The sequence below is a fragment of the Choristoneura fumiferana genome, chromosome 29, assembly GCF_025370935.1.
Source record: "Choristoneura fumiferana chromosome 29, NRCan_CFum_1, whole genome shotgun sequence".
Taxonomy (NCBI): Eukaryota; Metazoa; Arthropoda; class Insecta; order Lepidoptera; family Tortricidae; genus Choristoneura; species Choristoneura fumiferana.
This window is the reverse complement of record NC_133500.1, coordinates 1,807,290-1,822,409: the sequence shown is the minus strand read 5'-3', so window position 1 is coordinate 1,822,409 and position 15,120 is coordinate 1,807,290. Positions and strand designations below refer to the sequence as shown.

Below are 15,120 nucleotides of genomic sequence, written 5' to 3'. Positions count from 1 at the left end.
ATCGAGAAATGGTGCAGCAGGAGATCATAATAATGATAACGTAATGTATTTTCGTAATATTTGTACGCGCATCGGCAAACGCAGCTTAGGACGTCCACCAACGAGATCGACGGTCTTGGTTAAAGCCGCGGGTTCACGGTGGATGCAGGCCGCTGCCAACCGAAGCGACTGGAGGTCTATGGGGGAGGCCTATGTCCAACAGTGGACGTCCACGGCTCAGATGATGATGAATGTATTTTTGCGTAAAAATCGTATAAATATTTCTATTTCATTCTACCTAACCGCGGTCTAAATCTCGTGAAAAATAAGATTTTTTTCTTGTTTAATGTTTTTTTTTTTTGTTTTTCATTTTAGGTTGTGGGGGATGGCCACAATAATTAATCAGATCTCTCTTCAGGTAGATTATATGCTGACTGAAGTACCTACAAAGGAAGAGCGTCGAAAGTTGTTGTTATTTTTGCACCCGAGCTCAGAAGGTATTGTGTAAAATACTTACTTGGAGCTGAAATAAAAGTATTAAGATTAATTTTCAATATCAATTATAATATTTTTTTTATTTCTTTGCCTCTACTTTTTGTTAAGTCAGCGTGAAGAACAGATTCCTTAATATTTAATTTATTTTGTTTGGTTACTTACTTTTTTCCCTTCCCTCATAACAACTTTTTGAGAAGTCTGAAAAAAAAACAATAATATTTATAATACACACCAGGGCCGGATTTAGAAGTCCGAAAGCCCCTACGGCAAAAAATGAAGAAAGTTAACCTGTCGTCGTTAGTTCTATAAATCTCTAATTGTGGGGGCCTCCCTTGCGGAGGCCCCAGGGCTATATAGCCCCACTTATCCTAGCCTAAATCCGGCCCTGACTAACATATGCGTAAGGTAATTAATTAAAATAATCTTTTAATACTTTACTGCTCCTCTGGACGAACAAAAATGCCGTCGAAAGTCATCCGCTGAAAAAAGGCGTCCCTCTTAGAACGGTATACTAACTGACAACTTTCCACTTGTATCCACCTGCCTGCATCTCTAGCAATTTTGTCGACCCACCTAGAGGGAGGCCCGTCAACGCTGCGTCTTCCGATTCGTGATTAGATTAGGTAGGTACTTACTTCTCAAAAATTATTTTTAGTATCTGTTCTCTGAGCAATGAGATCTACCCCATTGTGACTATGTCATTGTAGCTATGCCGGCGACTTTGTTGTTGTTTCTTTAAAAAAAATATGGCTCTGTCCATTCGAGGACAATAATTTTGCCAGTGTCTAGTAGTTTTTTGCCGTTGTACGGTAAAAAAATTCTAGAAAACGAAATATGAGAGGTAATGGTGGATGAACGATGACAGCGCGACCCGAATTTTTCAGTGCGCCGGCGACTTTAGGTCTTCGGCGAGTTTGCGCTAAAGCTAAATGACGTAGACATGTCACTCGAAATGACGATGATGACAGATCATCAAGTAACAACTTACAGTTAAAGTATGTTGGAGGTTGGCTAAGTAATCGCCGGCAAGGACCGCCACCTGAAACAACCGAATAATTTAATTTATTCCATAACATTAATAAAAACAACTAGGAGTAAGGTCGCGTTTTGTTACTGCTGTTAGGTATGTTCAATTGTAGCTCTGGATAGGGAGATGTGGAGGTCAAGAAGAGAGGCCTTTGCCCAGCAGTGGGACACACATATAGGCTATCAAAAAAAAATATATATATAGTTTAGCGACGCAACGGTCGCGTTTTTATACTTATCTTAATTTTGGCACCGTAAGTATAAAAGTGTTAAATCAATACTTACTCCCATTTTTCCCAGCGATTGCATATTCTAAAAATAATAATAATAAATTTTAATTTACAGACAGACAAGACCCTTTTTAGAGTGAATCTGGGAAGAGTGTAGGGTCACCTGTTTAACATAAAATTCACATAAAATTTTTAAAATTCAATTCAAACCATCATACCTCATAATTATTAATTCACAGCAAATTATTAGTAAATATTAGTGTTTAAGATACATAATTTTTCTGAATGATTTTAAAATTTATAGTAAACATTTTTTATAAAAGGAGAATTGGCTCACTGTCCACACTATGGTACACTATTAACCGGGTGGTTTGCAACTGCAACAGTTAACCATCGGGTACACAAATTAATCACTTAATGATAAAGTATTTATTTTAAAATAAAAATAATATAAGTAATGAAAAGATTAAGCATTGCCATACAGCGTGGTAATGCTGCCGGCCTTCTGGGCACCTTTACCACCTGGCAGTGATTTTGGGCACCTTTTTATTTATAAGTAAATTTAGATTGTATGTAGTTTTAGTTACCTTTATTACCTTTATTTTGTTTTGTACTGCGCTATGTTTTATTAATAAAGTCACAATAAATTAAAAAAAAGTAATGAAAATAGACCTTTCATTTCTTAATAAAGGATATAGTAATCAAAATTATCAAAAAATATTTTCTTATAATAATTAAGAATAAATTAGCATGTATATAAAATCAACAACTAGACCTATCACTTTGAAGCATTGTTTGAACTTAAAAACATAATTTATTACAATAATCTATCTGTTTTTTATTTATTATAATAATATTACGCTTAACAGCATTTACAACTAAAAAGATCCGTTTCGTTTAATCATAATTTATTATTATTTATTGGCACGTAATCAGTCTCCAGATTTTTAATAAAAAACAAATGTATTTTAATAATTAAATAGGTTTTCTACACTAAGAATCTTTCTAATCTTTAGCAGTTAGGCTGTAAATTATGTAGTTCAGCAAAATGTTCAATTCATTTTACCAAGTCATGTTCTTTTTCTGATGTAAAAACTTTATTTACTTCGTAGGTATGTTTGTGTTAAACGTATTAAATTAACCAGCGTTTTTTTGTTTCTCGTACAGTCGAACTGTCGGGTACTTACATAAGTTGTCATTCCTTACTAGCCTTCCTTATGCTCATACCATCTTGGACTAATTCGATTGCCTTCTTCATAGCGTTTGCTGAAAGTCCTCCATTTTATGCTGTTGCTTAGAGGTACGCCCCTTTTGATTTACAAATTAAATCAGTAAATTCTACAATAAATTACGCAAACGAACGTTCCCATTTAGGTACAGTCAAGGGCAAAGATATCGACACGACCAAAGTTACAGAAATATGTATACACGACTTTATGCACTTAACATTAAGGCCGTGTATACATATTTTTGCAACTTTGCCCGTGTCGATATCTTTGCCCAGGGCTGTATCTCCAGAACGGTTGGCCCGATTTAGATGCTGTTTTCTGTATTGGCTTTGTAATTTATCGACGGTGGTTCTTAGATAGGTCTTATAGCGTTTATCCGCAACGTAATTTGTATGTTATTACGTTACAGGTACTCTCTAAAAATCAACAATCCTTCTTGATGTTGAATAGAATCAGTTCTAAATATATCCAGTTTTCATGAAATAATAACAAAAGTTGATACTTACGGAGGAAAGCTGTGCAACATTAAAATAATTTCAACAATGCACTATTTGTTATTTTTTAGTAGGTACAATGTACTAAACTAATTTTGAGATCCTAAGCTACCTCTCGTTCTTGCCATAAATCAATATTACGGCATAAATCGGCACAGCCGGACAGTAAAAATCTATAGGCTAGGACAGCACCAATCATGGACATGGTAAGCACAGTAGTACCCAGTAATGGACATCATGGAAAATAAATTTAATTAATTAGCAAAGCTTCGAATAAGGGACAATGCCATCTGTGAATGTGGTTTGGCTGATGGAACTCTGGAGCATATGTTTTTAGAATGTACAAAAATATCTGTTCCTTTATATAGTATCCTCCCTCGTGATGTTATTCGTCCTATTAATATTAATTTTCTCCTAACTTTAGTGTTCTCTCCATTTTGTGAAATTTTAGACAAATTTTGACTAAAAATAAAATAAAATTATAAATGTAGTCTTTTTTTTTTTTTTTTATGTTCATTCTTGTTTCAATGTTTTACTACCTGTAGTAAACTGTCATATCTTAGCTTACTGTATCTCATCATCTAATTATTTCATGTATTTATTGTTTAGTTCAACCTAGTGTATCGTATCCTCATTCCAGATAGTAGCTGTAGTTATCCACGAAAACTGGCTGATTATCAAACAAGTCGTCCACCTACCCACCGTGTCTCTGTCAACCTCGACACTGGCAGAATCATCAAAAATTGATGGAGCCACTTTTCCTAAATTTGAATTGATTGAAATTAATTAAAAATAGCCGTGAAATCTTTTAAATAAGCAAGCTATCATAGGAGTGTGTAAATAAAAATATTTGATAAGAAAATGTATATGTCGCATCTGGTTATCAGAGGGGTGAAGGTCGATCTTCACCAGCTCTTAGACCATGATACCCATGTGCTGTGATTGATCACTCCATCAGGTGACCTGCATCCTCAATTATGGACTTTAGTTTAGAAAATAGTTTGAAACACCTACCTTATTGACGTAGCCTTGCACCAATTTGTAAGTCATATTTTTCTGTAACATAGACAGGGTCATATTACTCGTATTAACCGGTATTTTCGGTAGCAGTATCAAGTCCTTTTTACAATCTAGAGAAAAAGTTAGATACACCGAAATACTATACGCGATAGCGAAGAAAATGCGCTTTTCCACCCAGATTTCAAAGGAGAAAGAGAGCTTTTGCAGGCCAGTGAGGTAAAAATAATTGGACGCTTACCGAAGGCTGTGTTATAAAAAAAAAGATTAATTACTTGTTGTACTGATATACAACTAAAGAACGAATCTTTACTGCAGTAGAAGTGGATGAGCGTATGTAGTGCTCAAGTCAAAATTATCTGCGCACGAGTACTGAAAAGGTAATAATATAATAGAACCTCAACCGCTAATCCACTTCGGTTGCCGACCGTGCCTATTTAAAAATGATTCTATACTATGTTCGTACCTACTTTACTTCAAAAACCTCCTGAGTATCCTAAAACAATTCCGCGGTATCCGGTGCGAAGACTCATTTAATAATAGAGATTTAGAAGTGAAATATAGGAAAAAATCGTCGTATGTAGTACCTACCACGTTTGATGGGGCCGACCGCATCTGTAAGTTTTAAATAAATTACACAAGTTTGCTGTAAGGATTTTAACAAATAATATAAGGTAACAACGCTTTACTCGCGGATTCACACGCATAAAAAATTATATCCAGCAGTTAAATTGAAATTCCAGGATGTTTACTAAATTCGCATGAGAATTTCCAAAAAAATCATTCGAGATTTTATCCCGATGCTTTGGGAAATCGAGATTAAAAAAGTATACTATGTGTCATTAAAAACGTACTTCACGCACAGATTGTGCAGGTTTCCTGACGATGTTTTCTTTCAGCTAAAAGCTCATGGTATATTTCAATTCAAATGTACCTAATTTCGCCTATGAATTTCAAAAAAATCCGCACACGAGCCCGGATTTGAACACACGATTCTTGCTTGAGAGGCCATAGGTCAAACCACTAGGGTACCACAGGGAATACTTAAATCATCAGCACGTAGAACGTCCACTGTTGCTCATGACCTCCTCAACCCATAGACAGTAGCGGCTTTAGGGTAGGGCGACCGCCCAGCGCGCCGGACTGAAAGGAGCGCCTCCAGGCGCCATGCGCCCCTTTTATTCGCTCATTGAGCAAAGCCTCTCAAGCAAATCTCGCCCAGGGCGCTGGAAGTAATAAAACCGGCATTGCCCATAGACTTCCAGTTGCTTCGGTCGGAAGCGGTCTGCGTGTACCGTGAACCTAGTGAATACTTTAATACTATTTACCTATTTATATAGGTAGGGTCATATGTCCAACAATTAAACTTAGGTACACAGTGAAACATTGCGATATTTCTAAAGTCGACGTTGCCAGATTGTGCACTATATCGCGTAAGGACATCCCTGAGACCCCCACTGTACGAGTTCTCCAGTTTGCATCGGCGTCACGTGGGGAACACGTGTCTACGGAGCTTTTTCAGTATTATTGGCACAAAAGCAAATAAGTATTTTTAGCATGTTTTGTAGATTTTTCATTAAATTATGGTTAGAAATTCAATATATTTTATACCTTCCTAATATTAAACATATTTCGTAGATTATCATGGACTAGATCACGTATTAAAGTGACACAACTTAGCAGGCAAAAATCCGAGGTTAATATAACATACCTTACCTTCCTTACCTTAGGTTAGGTACTTACCTTAGGTACTTAACAATGAAACATTTACGCATGGGGAATTTAATGAGACTGATTAAAGTTAAAGTAAACAAAACTATTATGATTATATTAGTGCATTTACATAAATACGTCTTAAAATTATGAAACAGATTATATTACTTTTCATTGTTAAATATGTAATGTTTCATTCTGTACACCACTGTGGACACAGTGAAACATTTCCCATTTTTTACTTTTTATTTTTTGATGACTTACTACACACACAAGAATACTGTATATGTCACCCGGAACCCAATAAAATTACCTAAGTACTGTAAAATATTCAGACTTCTATAAGTCAAAACAAAAGATTTATGAGATTTTGAATTTTATGTGTGTGTGTGTTGGACACTTGACCCTACCTAACTACTTACTTACTCTCTGCTCGTCGCCTCTGTCGTAGTTTCGAAGTAGTTCTTGCTTTCGAAGCATTGCAATGCCATAAATAGAGCGTAGGTACTTTGTGCTCGGTTTGTGAGAGTTAATCGTGAATGCTTTGGTAATTCAACACATACCTGATCGACAAAATCTAAGGCCTGTTAAGAAAAATGTTAATGTAAAAAGTGACTAACAATAATAAATTCATTCATAAAGTTACAAGCTAAATTATACTTTACTAGTAGTACGCGTATTATTATCATCATCATTTTCAGCCTATCTAAGTCATTATCATCATCATCATCATCAGCCGGAAGACGTCCACTGCTGAACAAAAGCCTCCCCCTTAGAACGCCACAATGAACGACAACTCGCCACTTACACCGGTTGCCCGTAACTCTCACGATGACGTCAGTCCACCTAGCGGGAGGCCTGCCAACGCTTCGACTACCAGTTCATGGTCGCCACTGAGCACTTTTCTCCCCCAACGGTTATCTGTTCTTGACATTCATAAGTACCTACATGTTATAGCCTAAATTGAATGAAGATTTTTAACTTCGAGCGATGTGGTCCGACCGTTGCCACTTCAACTTGCATATTTTTACAGCTGTCGGTGACTCTACCTCCACGAATTTCCGATTCTAGCTATCTTATCTAAGTATATACACAATCTTCTTTTCTTCTTTTTTGAATGAGGCTTAGGGTACCTATCGACGCGGAATCGGGTTAAGCCGACCAAAAAACGCTTTATGTCCACGTGATAAGAGCGAAAAAGACGTCCTCCCTTCGGTAAACGTCGTCTTTTTCGCTCTTATTGCGAGGACCAGGACTTTAAAGAGTGTATTACTATATACGACTCTACATATATGCATGCACTAAGTATTTTATAATGTATAGACTAGAGTTTAACAAAAGACCCGGCCGTTGAACAAGTCCCCACTAGTTTCGCGTCGGTCCACCTAGCGGGAGGCCTGCCAACTCTTCATCTTCCACGCCTAGACCACCACACCAGAACTTTTCTCCTCCAACGGTTATCAGTTCTTTACTTACTCAATACATACCTATGCACGCGCCAAAGTTTCGCATAATATTCGCAACTCATATCGCAAGTCTGTCATAATGCTTTGTCATAATTTGTATCCTACTGAAACCGTAAATTATTCTGAAATTTTTATATGGTCATCCTTGGAAAACTGTACCTACATAGCTAATATAGGTTAGGTTTGTTTTATAAAAACTCAGAACAATTATTAGATTCAGAGAAAAAAGTGTTATGACAAACGATACATTCTGACAAACCAACATTCTGACTTTCAACAATCATGCGAGCCCTTGGACCATGGACCACCTGGTGTTCTAGCTAAACATATCAGTTCCCCTATGCCAGCTCACCTTGAAATCTCGTTCTAGCAACTTAGGGTGCTTTAGACAGACGAAGACTGGTGGTAATTCATTAATCTGTCAACAAAAAATATATTCTTTCTATTTGTCGACAACACCGGATCACTTCACTAAGTGAAGTGAAGTTCACTTCCCATAAAATTTCATTTGTCATAATTTCACTTGCTATTCATTCATTGCACATCAAACAACTAGGACAAATTCCATGACTAAACCTAGCTATAAGGTCGCGGGTGAGCAAAGAAATTCTTTTAGTTCATTAAAACCTAACGGTTGAGATTTCGAGATTTTATCCGATCCCGTGGGAATGTCGGGATAAAAAGTTATCTACCCGTTACTCCAATATCCTATTTTATGAAGCTACAAATAACAATTTACAAGCGGTAGTCATTTTTAAACGGTATGCATTGAAAAGAGCGCTTGTAAACTGTAACTTGTAGCTTCGTAAAAAGGGCCACTGATCTTCAGGTATTTACGTACTAAATTTCATCCAAATCCATTCCGCCATTTTAGCGTGAAAAGTAACAAGCATAAAAATATATTTAAATAATGTTTTGCCATCGTATTTTGTCGGTAAAGTTGGTTTTTGTCTTGCTTTCACAAGCTTCAGATAACTTTAGTAAGTTGAGTGAGATATCAAGATAAATACGAACATTTCCGACAAAATCATCATCATCATCCCAGCCTATATACGTCCCACTGCTGGGCACAGGCCTCCTCTCAGAACAAGAGGGCTTGGGCCATAGTTCCCACGCGGGCCCAGTGCGGATTGGAACTTCACACGCACCATTGAATTGCTTCGCAGGTTTGTGCAGGTTTCCTCACGATGTTTTCCTTCACCGCATAGCTCGTGGTAAATTTCAAATGTAATTCCGCACATGAATTTCGAATAACTCAGAGGTGCGAGCCGGGTGAACCCACGACCCTCTGCTTGAGAGGCGATAGGTCAAACCACTAGGCCACCACGGCTTCGACAAAATACGATGGCAAAACATTAATTGGATACATGTACACCTTAGAGCAACGCGGTAGGAAGCCCGCGTTGCTCTAAGCTGTACACACAACACACACAGTGCCGCAAATATATGCTTTTCTTAAGGACAATTACTTTTTTGCAGCACTTGCGGTCGAAACCTTTGGGCCTTGGTCGACCGACACATAAAAGTTTATAAAAGAAGTGTCGGACAAACTAATCGGCGTCTCTGGCGACCAAAGAGCAGGCTTTTTCTTCGCCCAAGACTGAGCCTCGCAGTGCAGCGAGGCAACGCCGTCAGCGTCTTGGGTACGATGCCCCGCGCTGCGCTGCCTTTGGAAGAGGAAGCCCGTTTTAGTTCATTTTATGTGTTTTTATTTTTATGTAAAAACTCAATGTACAACACACACATACTGAAAAACTTTCTCATTTATAATATTAATACCATTTTCTCAAACATGCTCGGAAATGTATGCGTTAATGTCACGAAAATAACTTCTCTTGGCCTAGGCCATGAAGTATGTATGAAAATCCATTATTGTCCGCTGCTCTAACTTTTTAAATTTACTTACTGACATTAAACTGACAAAGGAAAAATTACAAACAGCCAACCACCACTACTCTGTAAGCATTTGCAATATTGCGATGCGATGCGATGCATTGATGGACGGACGGAAGGACGGATAGACGGATGGACGGACGGATGGAATATTTCCTCACATTGTTTGAGAAAAGCACTATACAAACCTCGGCCAGAACAGGGATTGCTGGACTCGTTTTATCCGCCTCGTCGACTTACGACTCGGCCGTCTACCCCGAACTCGTCCATCAATCTCTTACTTCATGGCCTCTGCAGTAATGTACTATTATATGAATCCATTGCGATGTCCAGATATACTAAACCGGATTTCGATTGTTTCGTTTAGAAAAACTTACATCAAAGTCTTTGCCAAAGGCGAGTGCAATTAGACAAAGTAACACGGCGACTCGCATGGCGGCAACTATCCAGGCTGGAAACTGCATCTCTCTCCCACTCTTATACTGCACTTACTAATTGAATAGTTGTCTTTTTTCCACCGAAATAATCAATTTGGACGCCATATTTTTAATCGACACTCAATTATTGACACCTATTTAAACTGTGTACAATTTATTGAACAGAAAATCGGTAAGACAAGGAATGTGGTTAAGTTAATTGTACAGTGTTTAGGCTAATCAAAATTCATGTAATTGCCACCTAACTGCCGATAAGTTACTTCTTAATGTGCGAAAACGAAAGTTTTACCTATGCACCTAACCTACATACAGTCAAGGAAACTAAATCACACCAGGGTGGAACCTTTTCATAGTCAATTTCGCTATGATATCTTTGGAAAATGTTTGGAATTGATACTTAAGTAATAGTATTACAAATGTTCCAGTTTCCTCGAATGTACATAATCTACCAACCCGATAGGATAATTTCTAAGCGGCTCGCATCGCATCGGATCGGAACGAATTTTACAATGTTTCACCACCCATTGATTAATTTTATTTGACGGACAAATGTGATGCCGTCTCCGTCTATTCGAACAAAACAAACAGAGACCGCATCACATTTATCCGTCAAATAAAAATCAATGGATGGATGTACACAGTGTAGGCATTTCTAAATAACCAAACCGTGCACAGCAGGCTCGTCCGTCCGCCGGCGTCTTCCGTGACACGCGATTATTGTTCCGGTCAGATGCAATGCGAACCGTTTGGTGGAAATAATGCTTATCAAGGCACAGCACCGGCCTGGAGTAGAGCAAGAGCGGTCGCTCCAGGGGCCAGATGGCAAGGAACTCCATCTTTCAGTTTAGTGCAAAATAAAATTAAGATGGCGCTTCTTGAGAGGGAAGCAGTGTTACCAATCTCGCTCTACCTTGATGAAGGGCTAGAGCCGGCGTTGTCAAGACCCAGGCGATTTATCGACCACGACTTTGATTTAGATGTTAGCATTACAGTAATTAGGAAGAAAAGTTTGTTAAAAATGAATTCTGCTCACCTGTAAATAGAATTCATTTGTAGTGGTGGCCAGTATTGACGATATTTACTAAATTGATAATACAAACTGAAATATAGATGCACAGAAAAACCAGAAAAATAAGACCATCACTGGAAATCGAACTCAGGTCCTCGGTATTCCGTACCGCGTGCTATACCGCTACACCACTGATGGTCAACGGTACAGACACGAATTTCCCCTATGCACCTCATATCTCAGCTTGTTTGTTTCTTATTTTAGCCATTAAAGCAGTGACGCTAGCGACATCTATGCCATAGCCCTCATCGAGAAACTTTTTTCGGCACTCCATTGGAACCAACCGCTCACCCGGACAAGAGATGTCGTTACTAAGCAATCAAATTAAGATTGGTTTTTTGGAATCTTTTTGTATTTTTTATTTCAATTCCAAATTTTTACTTTTACGGTCATCGGGTCATCCCGTAAAACCTAAATTGAAAATACAAACTGAAATATATATAGACCGTAAAAGTAAAAATTTTGAAACAAAAAATACAAAAACAATAAAAAAAAATTACTAACCCTATAATGTTACATACAAATGATCCAATAAAACAAAATTTTTGTTATTCGTTTATTTTTATTAAGAACATTTATTACAAAATACAAAATTAGAATTATGCATCGTCAACAACAGTCTAACTGTATTTGTCAGCATTTACTTACGCACATACCTTTGTGTAATAAGAAGTTTTTTTAGAACAAGAAGACGCTATTTATAAAATAATTATCTACAAATACGGTATTTGACTATTTTGTATATGTTTTATAAATTAAAACTACACAATGCCTGTTATCGAATAGAAAAACAATTTTTAAGCTACCTTTACAAATAACAAAGTTATAAAGGTTTGAAATTCAAGATTAGACAGAGAAAGACATACTGGCATGTGACGTCACACGCCAGTACCGCCATACTTGCTGCATAGAGATTTTTCAAAAAATCACTATAAATCCAATTTTCAACCGATTTAAATTTTCTCTTCGCTAAACACTATCTGTTAATCTATATTTTCATAATAATATTAAGATATGGCAAAATCAGAAGTTGTCAAATACCGTATTATAAAAACAAAACATAGAGTGGGTATTTTCTTTAGTTTTCCACAGAATTCAACATGTCTTTTTCGTTTTTTGTGGGTCAGATAGTGAATTTTGCTATGGCGCTTTAATTTATTGATCAAATTGGCTGTTCCAAAAGGAATGTGCAAAAGCATAAAGTATACTTTAATCATCACTACAATTATACTTTAAATTATTAATTAAAGAACAAAAATTTGGTTGACGCTTTTTATCAGCTTTAATTATAAAAATCTCGTAACAACTTAGCTATTCTCTAATAAAAGTGTTTAAAATCAACAATCGTAATATTTCAGTACAGATGTAGTTAGTAATAATGAATTATCATATAAAACACAAATACTATAAGTACTATATTGATCACAATACGGCAGTTTCTAACTATGTATGTGTTTTATAAAAATATATTTACATATAGCTCAATTTCACTTCCGTTTCGTTGCAAATAAATTTCCTAAGACCTCGCTTAGGGCATAAACTCTAAATAATTATAATATACTACCTAGGTACCCAAAAGAATATAGGGGCCACGAGTTTCATTGGTAAAACGAAAATACTAATAAGTAAGTATAATTCTTTTCACTTCTCATGCTCTTAAAATATTTTTAGTCTCTGCATATCGGGACTAAGGCTCCTCATTAATCCCTAGGGATTAAAGTATTTTTATAAAATTTACTTTGGAAACCCCTAAACAGCCAATCGCGGTGTTTATGAATGGAGGATTACCGCCATTTTCAAAGATTCATCATCATCATCATCAGCCGGAAGACGTCCACTGCTGAACAAAGGCCTCCCGCAACTCTCACGATGATTCAAAGATTGTGTATTGTCAATTTTTAAGCCGTGGAAATAACCTTAAAATACAACTGTGCAAAAATAACTGCACGTTTTTTAAAAAGTACTCTTGTAATTTTGACCAGATAATTTTTTTCCTCGCATTCAGATTAAAAAGTAGAGTGCACAACGCGAGACTAAACAACCATAATAAATAGCACTGGAGCTAAAGCCACCCTCGCTCTGCTCAGGTGGCTAAACGAACATCTCGTGTCATTGTGGCTTGTTTTAGTCCCTCATTGAACAATCTACTATTATAAGATTCCTTGTCTAAAAACGGATTTATTAGTACAACATAATACAACACACTTTTTACTCAGTGAAATGTGCATACCTATATTGAGATAGAAACGCAATATATTTTTGATTTCTTTTACCGATGAAACTCACGCGGCCTTTATTTGCTTTTGACTATTATATATTTACTACGAATAAATAATAAGCCAGGGAAACGTAATTCAGAACAAATCCCACACAAAAAGTAGCCATACCAAATACCTTAAACCAAAACGACTTATGATTCAAATACGAATCATTTTTGAGGTTGCAAAATAGACATGCTAGTTGATTGATCAAAATTCAGAAAGAAAGCAGGGATTGGTTTGCTCGCGTCATGCAATGTCAGAAGTCAGTCAAATGACGCGCAGAACACGCTTTTATCTACGCCCATATAGTAAATCCTCAATTATGCGTTCAAAAACCATAGGTAATGACCAGCATTACGACATTGGATTCTATTATGAACACGGCTGTATCGTAATGACATTTCATACATCATTACAGCACGGGGGGGGGGGCGACCACGTGCAGCAGCAGGTCGTCGCGCGCGCAGCTCGTGGGGCAGACATACCTACCTAGGCTACACCTCGTTTCATAAACCAACACTCGTGTTTTAAGGACCCCTATTACGATACAGTTGCATAAAATACTATTAAGCCCCGCCTACTAGGACACGGAAGGACATTTTTATAACGCAGACCATTCCTGACTTATTATTTAGTCGTAGTATATTTATTATTAAGCATAATTAAGTACTTATAAGTGGGGCATTTTTTTCTACCTATGACTTTATACTATGTATAAGTGTTCGATGATGTTTATTTTAATTGTAGGATTTTATGTTGATATACGAAAAAATAAAAACCAGATCGCAACAAATTCAACGAATCGTTTTGCTGCAAGTAAGCGCTGCTATACCTACATCAAAAAGACTTAAGGATATGAAAAATCCTTGCATTCTGATTTTAATAAGATATCAATGACATCAACAAATCAAACAGTCTATACTAATAAGAACTATACGAATAATAAGAACTAAAACCAATTCCAACGCTACTCCCCGATCACATGTACAAGATATGTACGTACAAGGAAGGTACGTACCAAAATACATAAAGCTTAAAAAGAATAATGTACTAAATATTATTTGTTATTTAATATAATGCAATTTTCTCACAAATTGTCATCTTTATAGGATTGTCATAAAATATATGTACCTAACCTAACCCAAATCAATGTGTAGGTTACACTATCATGAACGTGTTTAATTAATAAATCAATAGTTTCTGCGAAAATTATTATATCGTCCATGTACTTTCTCAACCTTGTATCTACCCGAATTGTACCAAACAAATCAACACTATGATACTTAACATAAAGATGATTCTAAAGCAATTTAATGTGTCCAGATACGAGGTTTAGAAAGTACATGGATGATATATCAAATGAAATGACCATTATGTATTTCGAACATTATTCTTTTTAACTTTATTTATTTTGACACGATACCGCGTATAAGACACCTAAGTCTGTGGTCTGTAGTTAAGAATTAGCAAGGTAAGTGCATCTAGTTCGTAAATACAGACTACCGCATCACGAATTATCGTATTAAATTACTTTTACACTATATAAATACATTCACGTTACCTGTAACATCTGTTGCATTTACCCTGTTCTCTTTATAATAAAGATCATTGAAATGTAAATTGAATTTTCATCACACTTGCTCGTAAACAGTGTCGTTACATGCAGGCTACCTTGATTGCAACCCCCCAAATAAACCTCGACCTTAATGTGCTTGTCATGAACGTGGTCGGTAATGAGTCATTGGTACTAATTTCATGTCATGAAACCCAGGTCGTAAATGAGTGTGATACTGCATGCGTCTTGGTCGTGC

At 36.6% G+C, this 15,120-nt stretch overlaps 1 protein-coding gene and 1 long non-coding RNA gene across 2 annotated transcripts in view; both read right to left on the bottom strand.

The window, feature by feature from the left end:
- LOC141444306 (uncharacterized) overlaps positions 1-15,120 on the bottom strand; it is a 99,401-nt gene that overhangs the window by 64,757 nt on the left and 19,524 nt on the right. The gene's annotated exons all lie outside the window — the stretch shown is intronic.
- LOC141444112 (uncharacterized) lies at positions 631-3,476 on the bottom strand. The gene is made up of 4 exons (XR_012453131.1): positions 3,466-3,476; positions 1,786-1,812; positions 1,463-1,513; positions 631-672 (listed from the first exon to the last, which is right to left on the bottom strand). It is a non-coding gene; the product is annotated as an uncharacterized lncRNA (long non-coding RNA).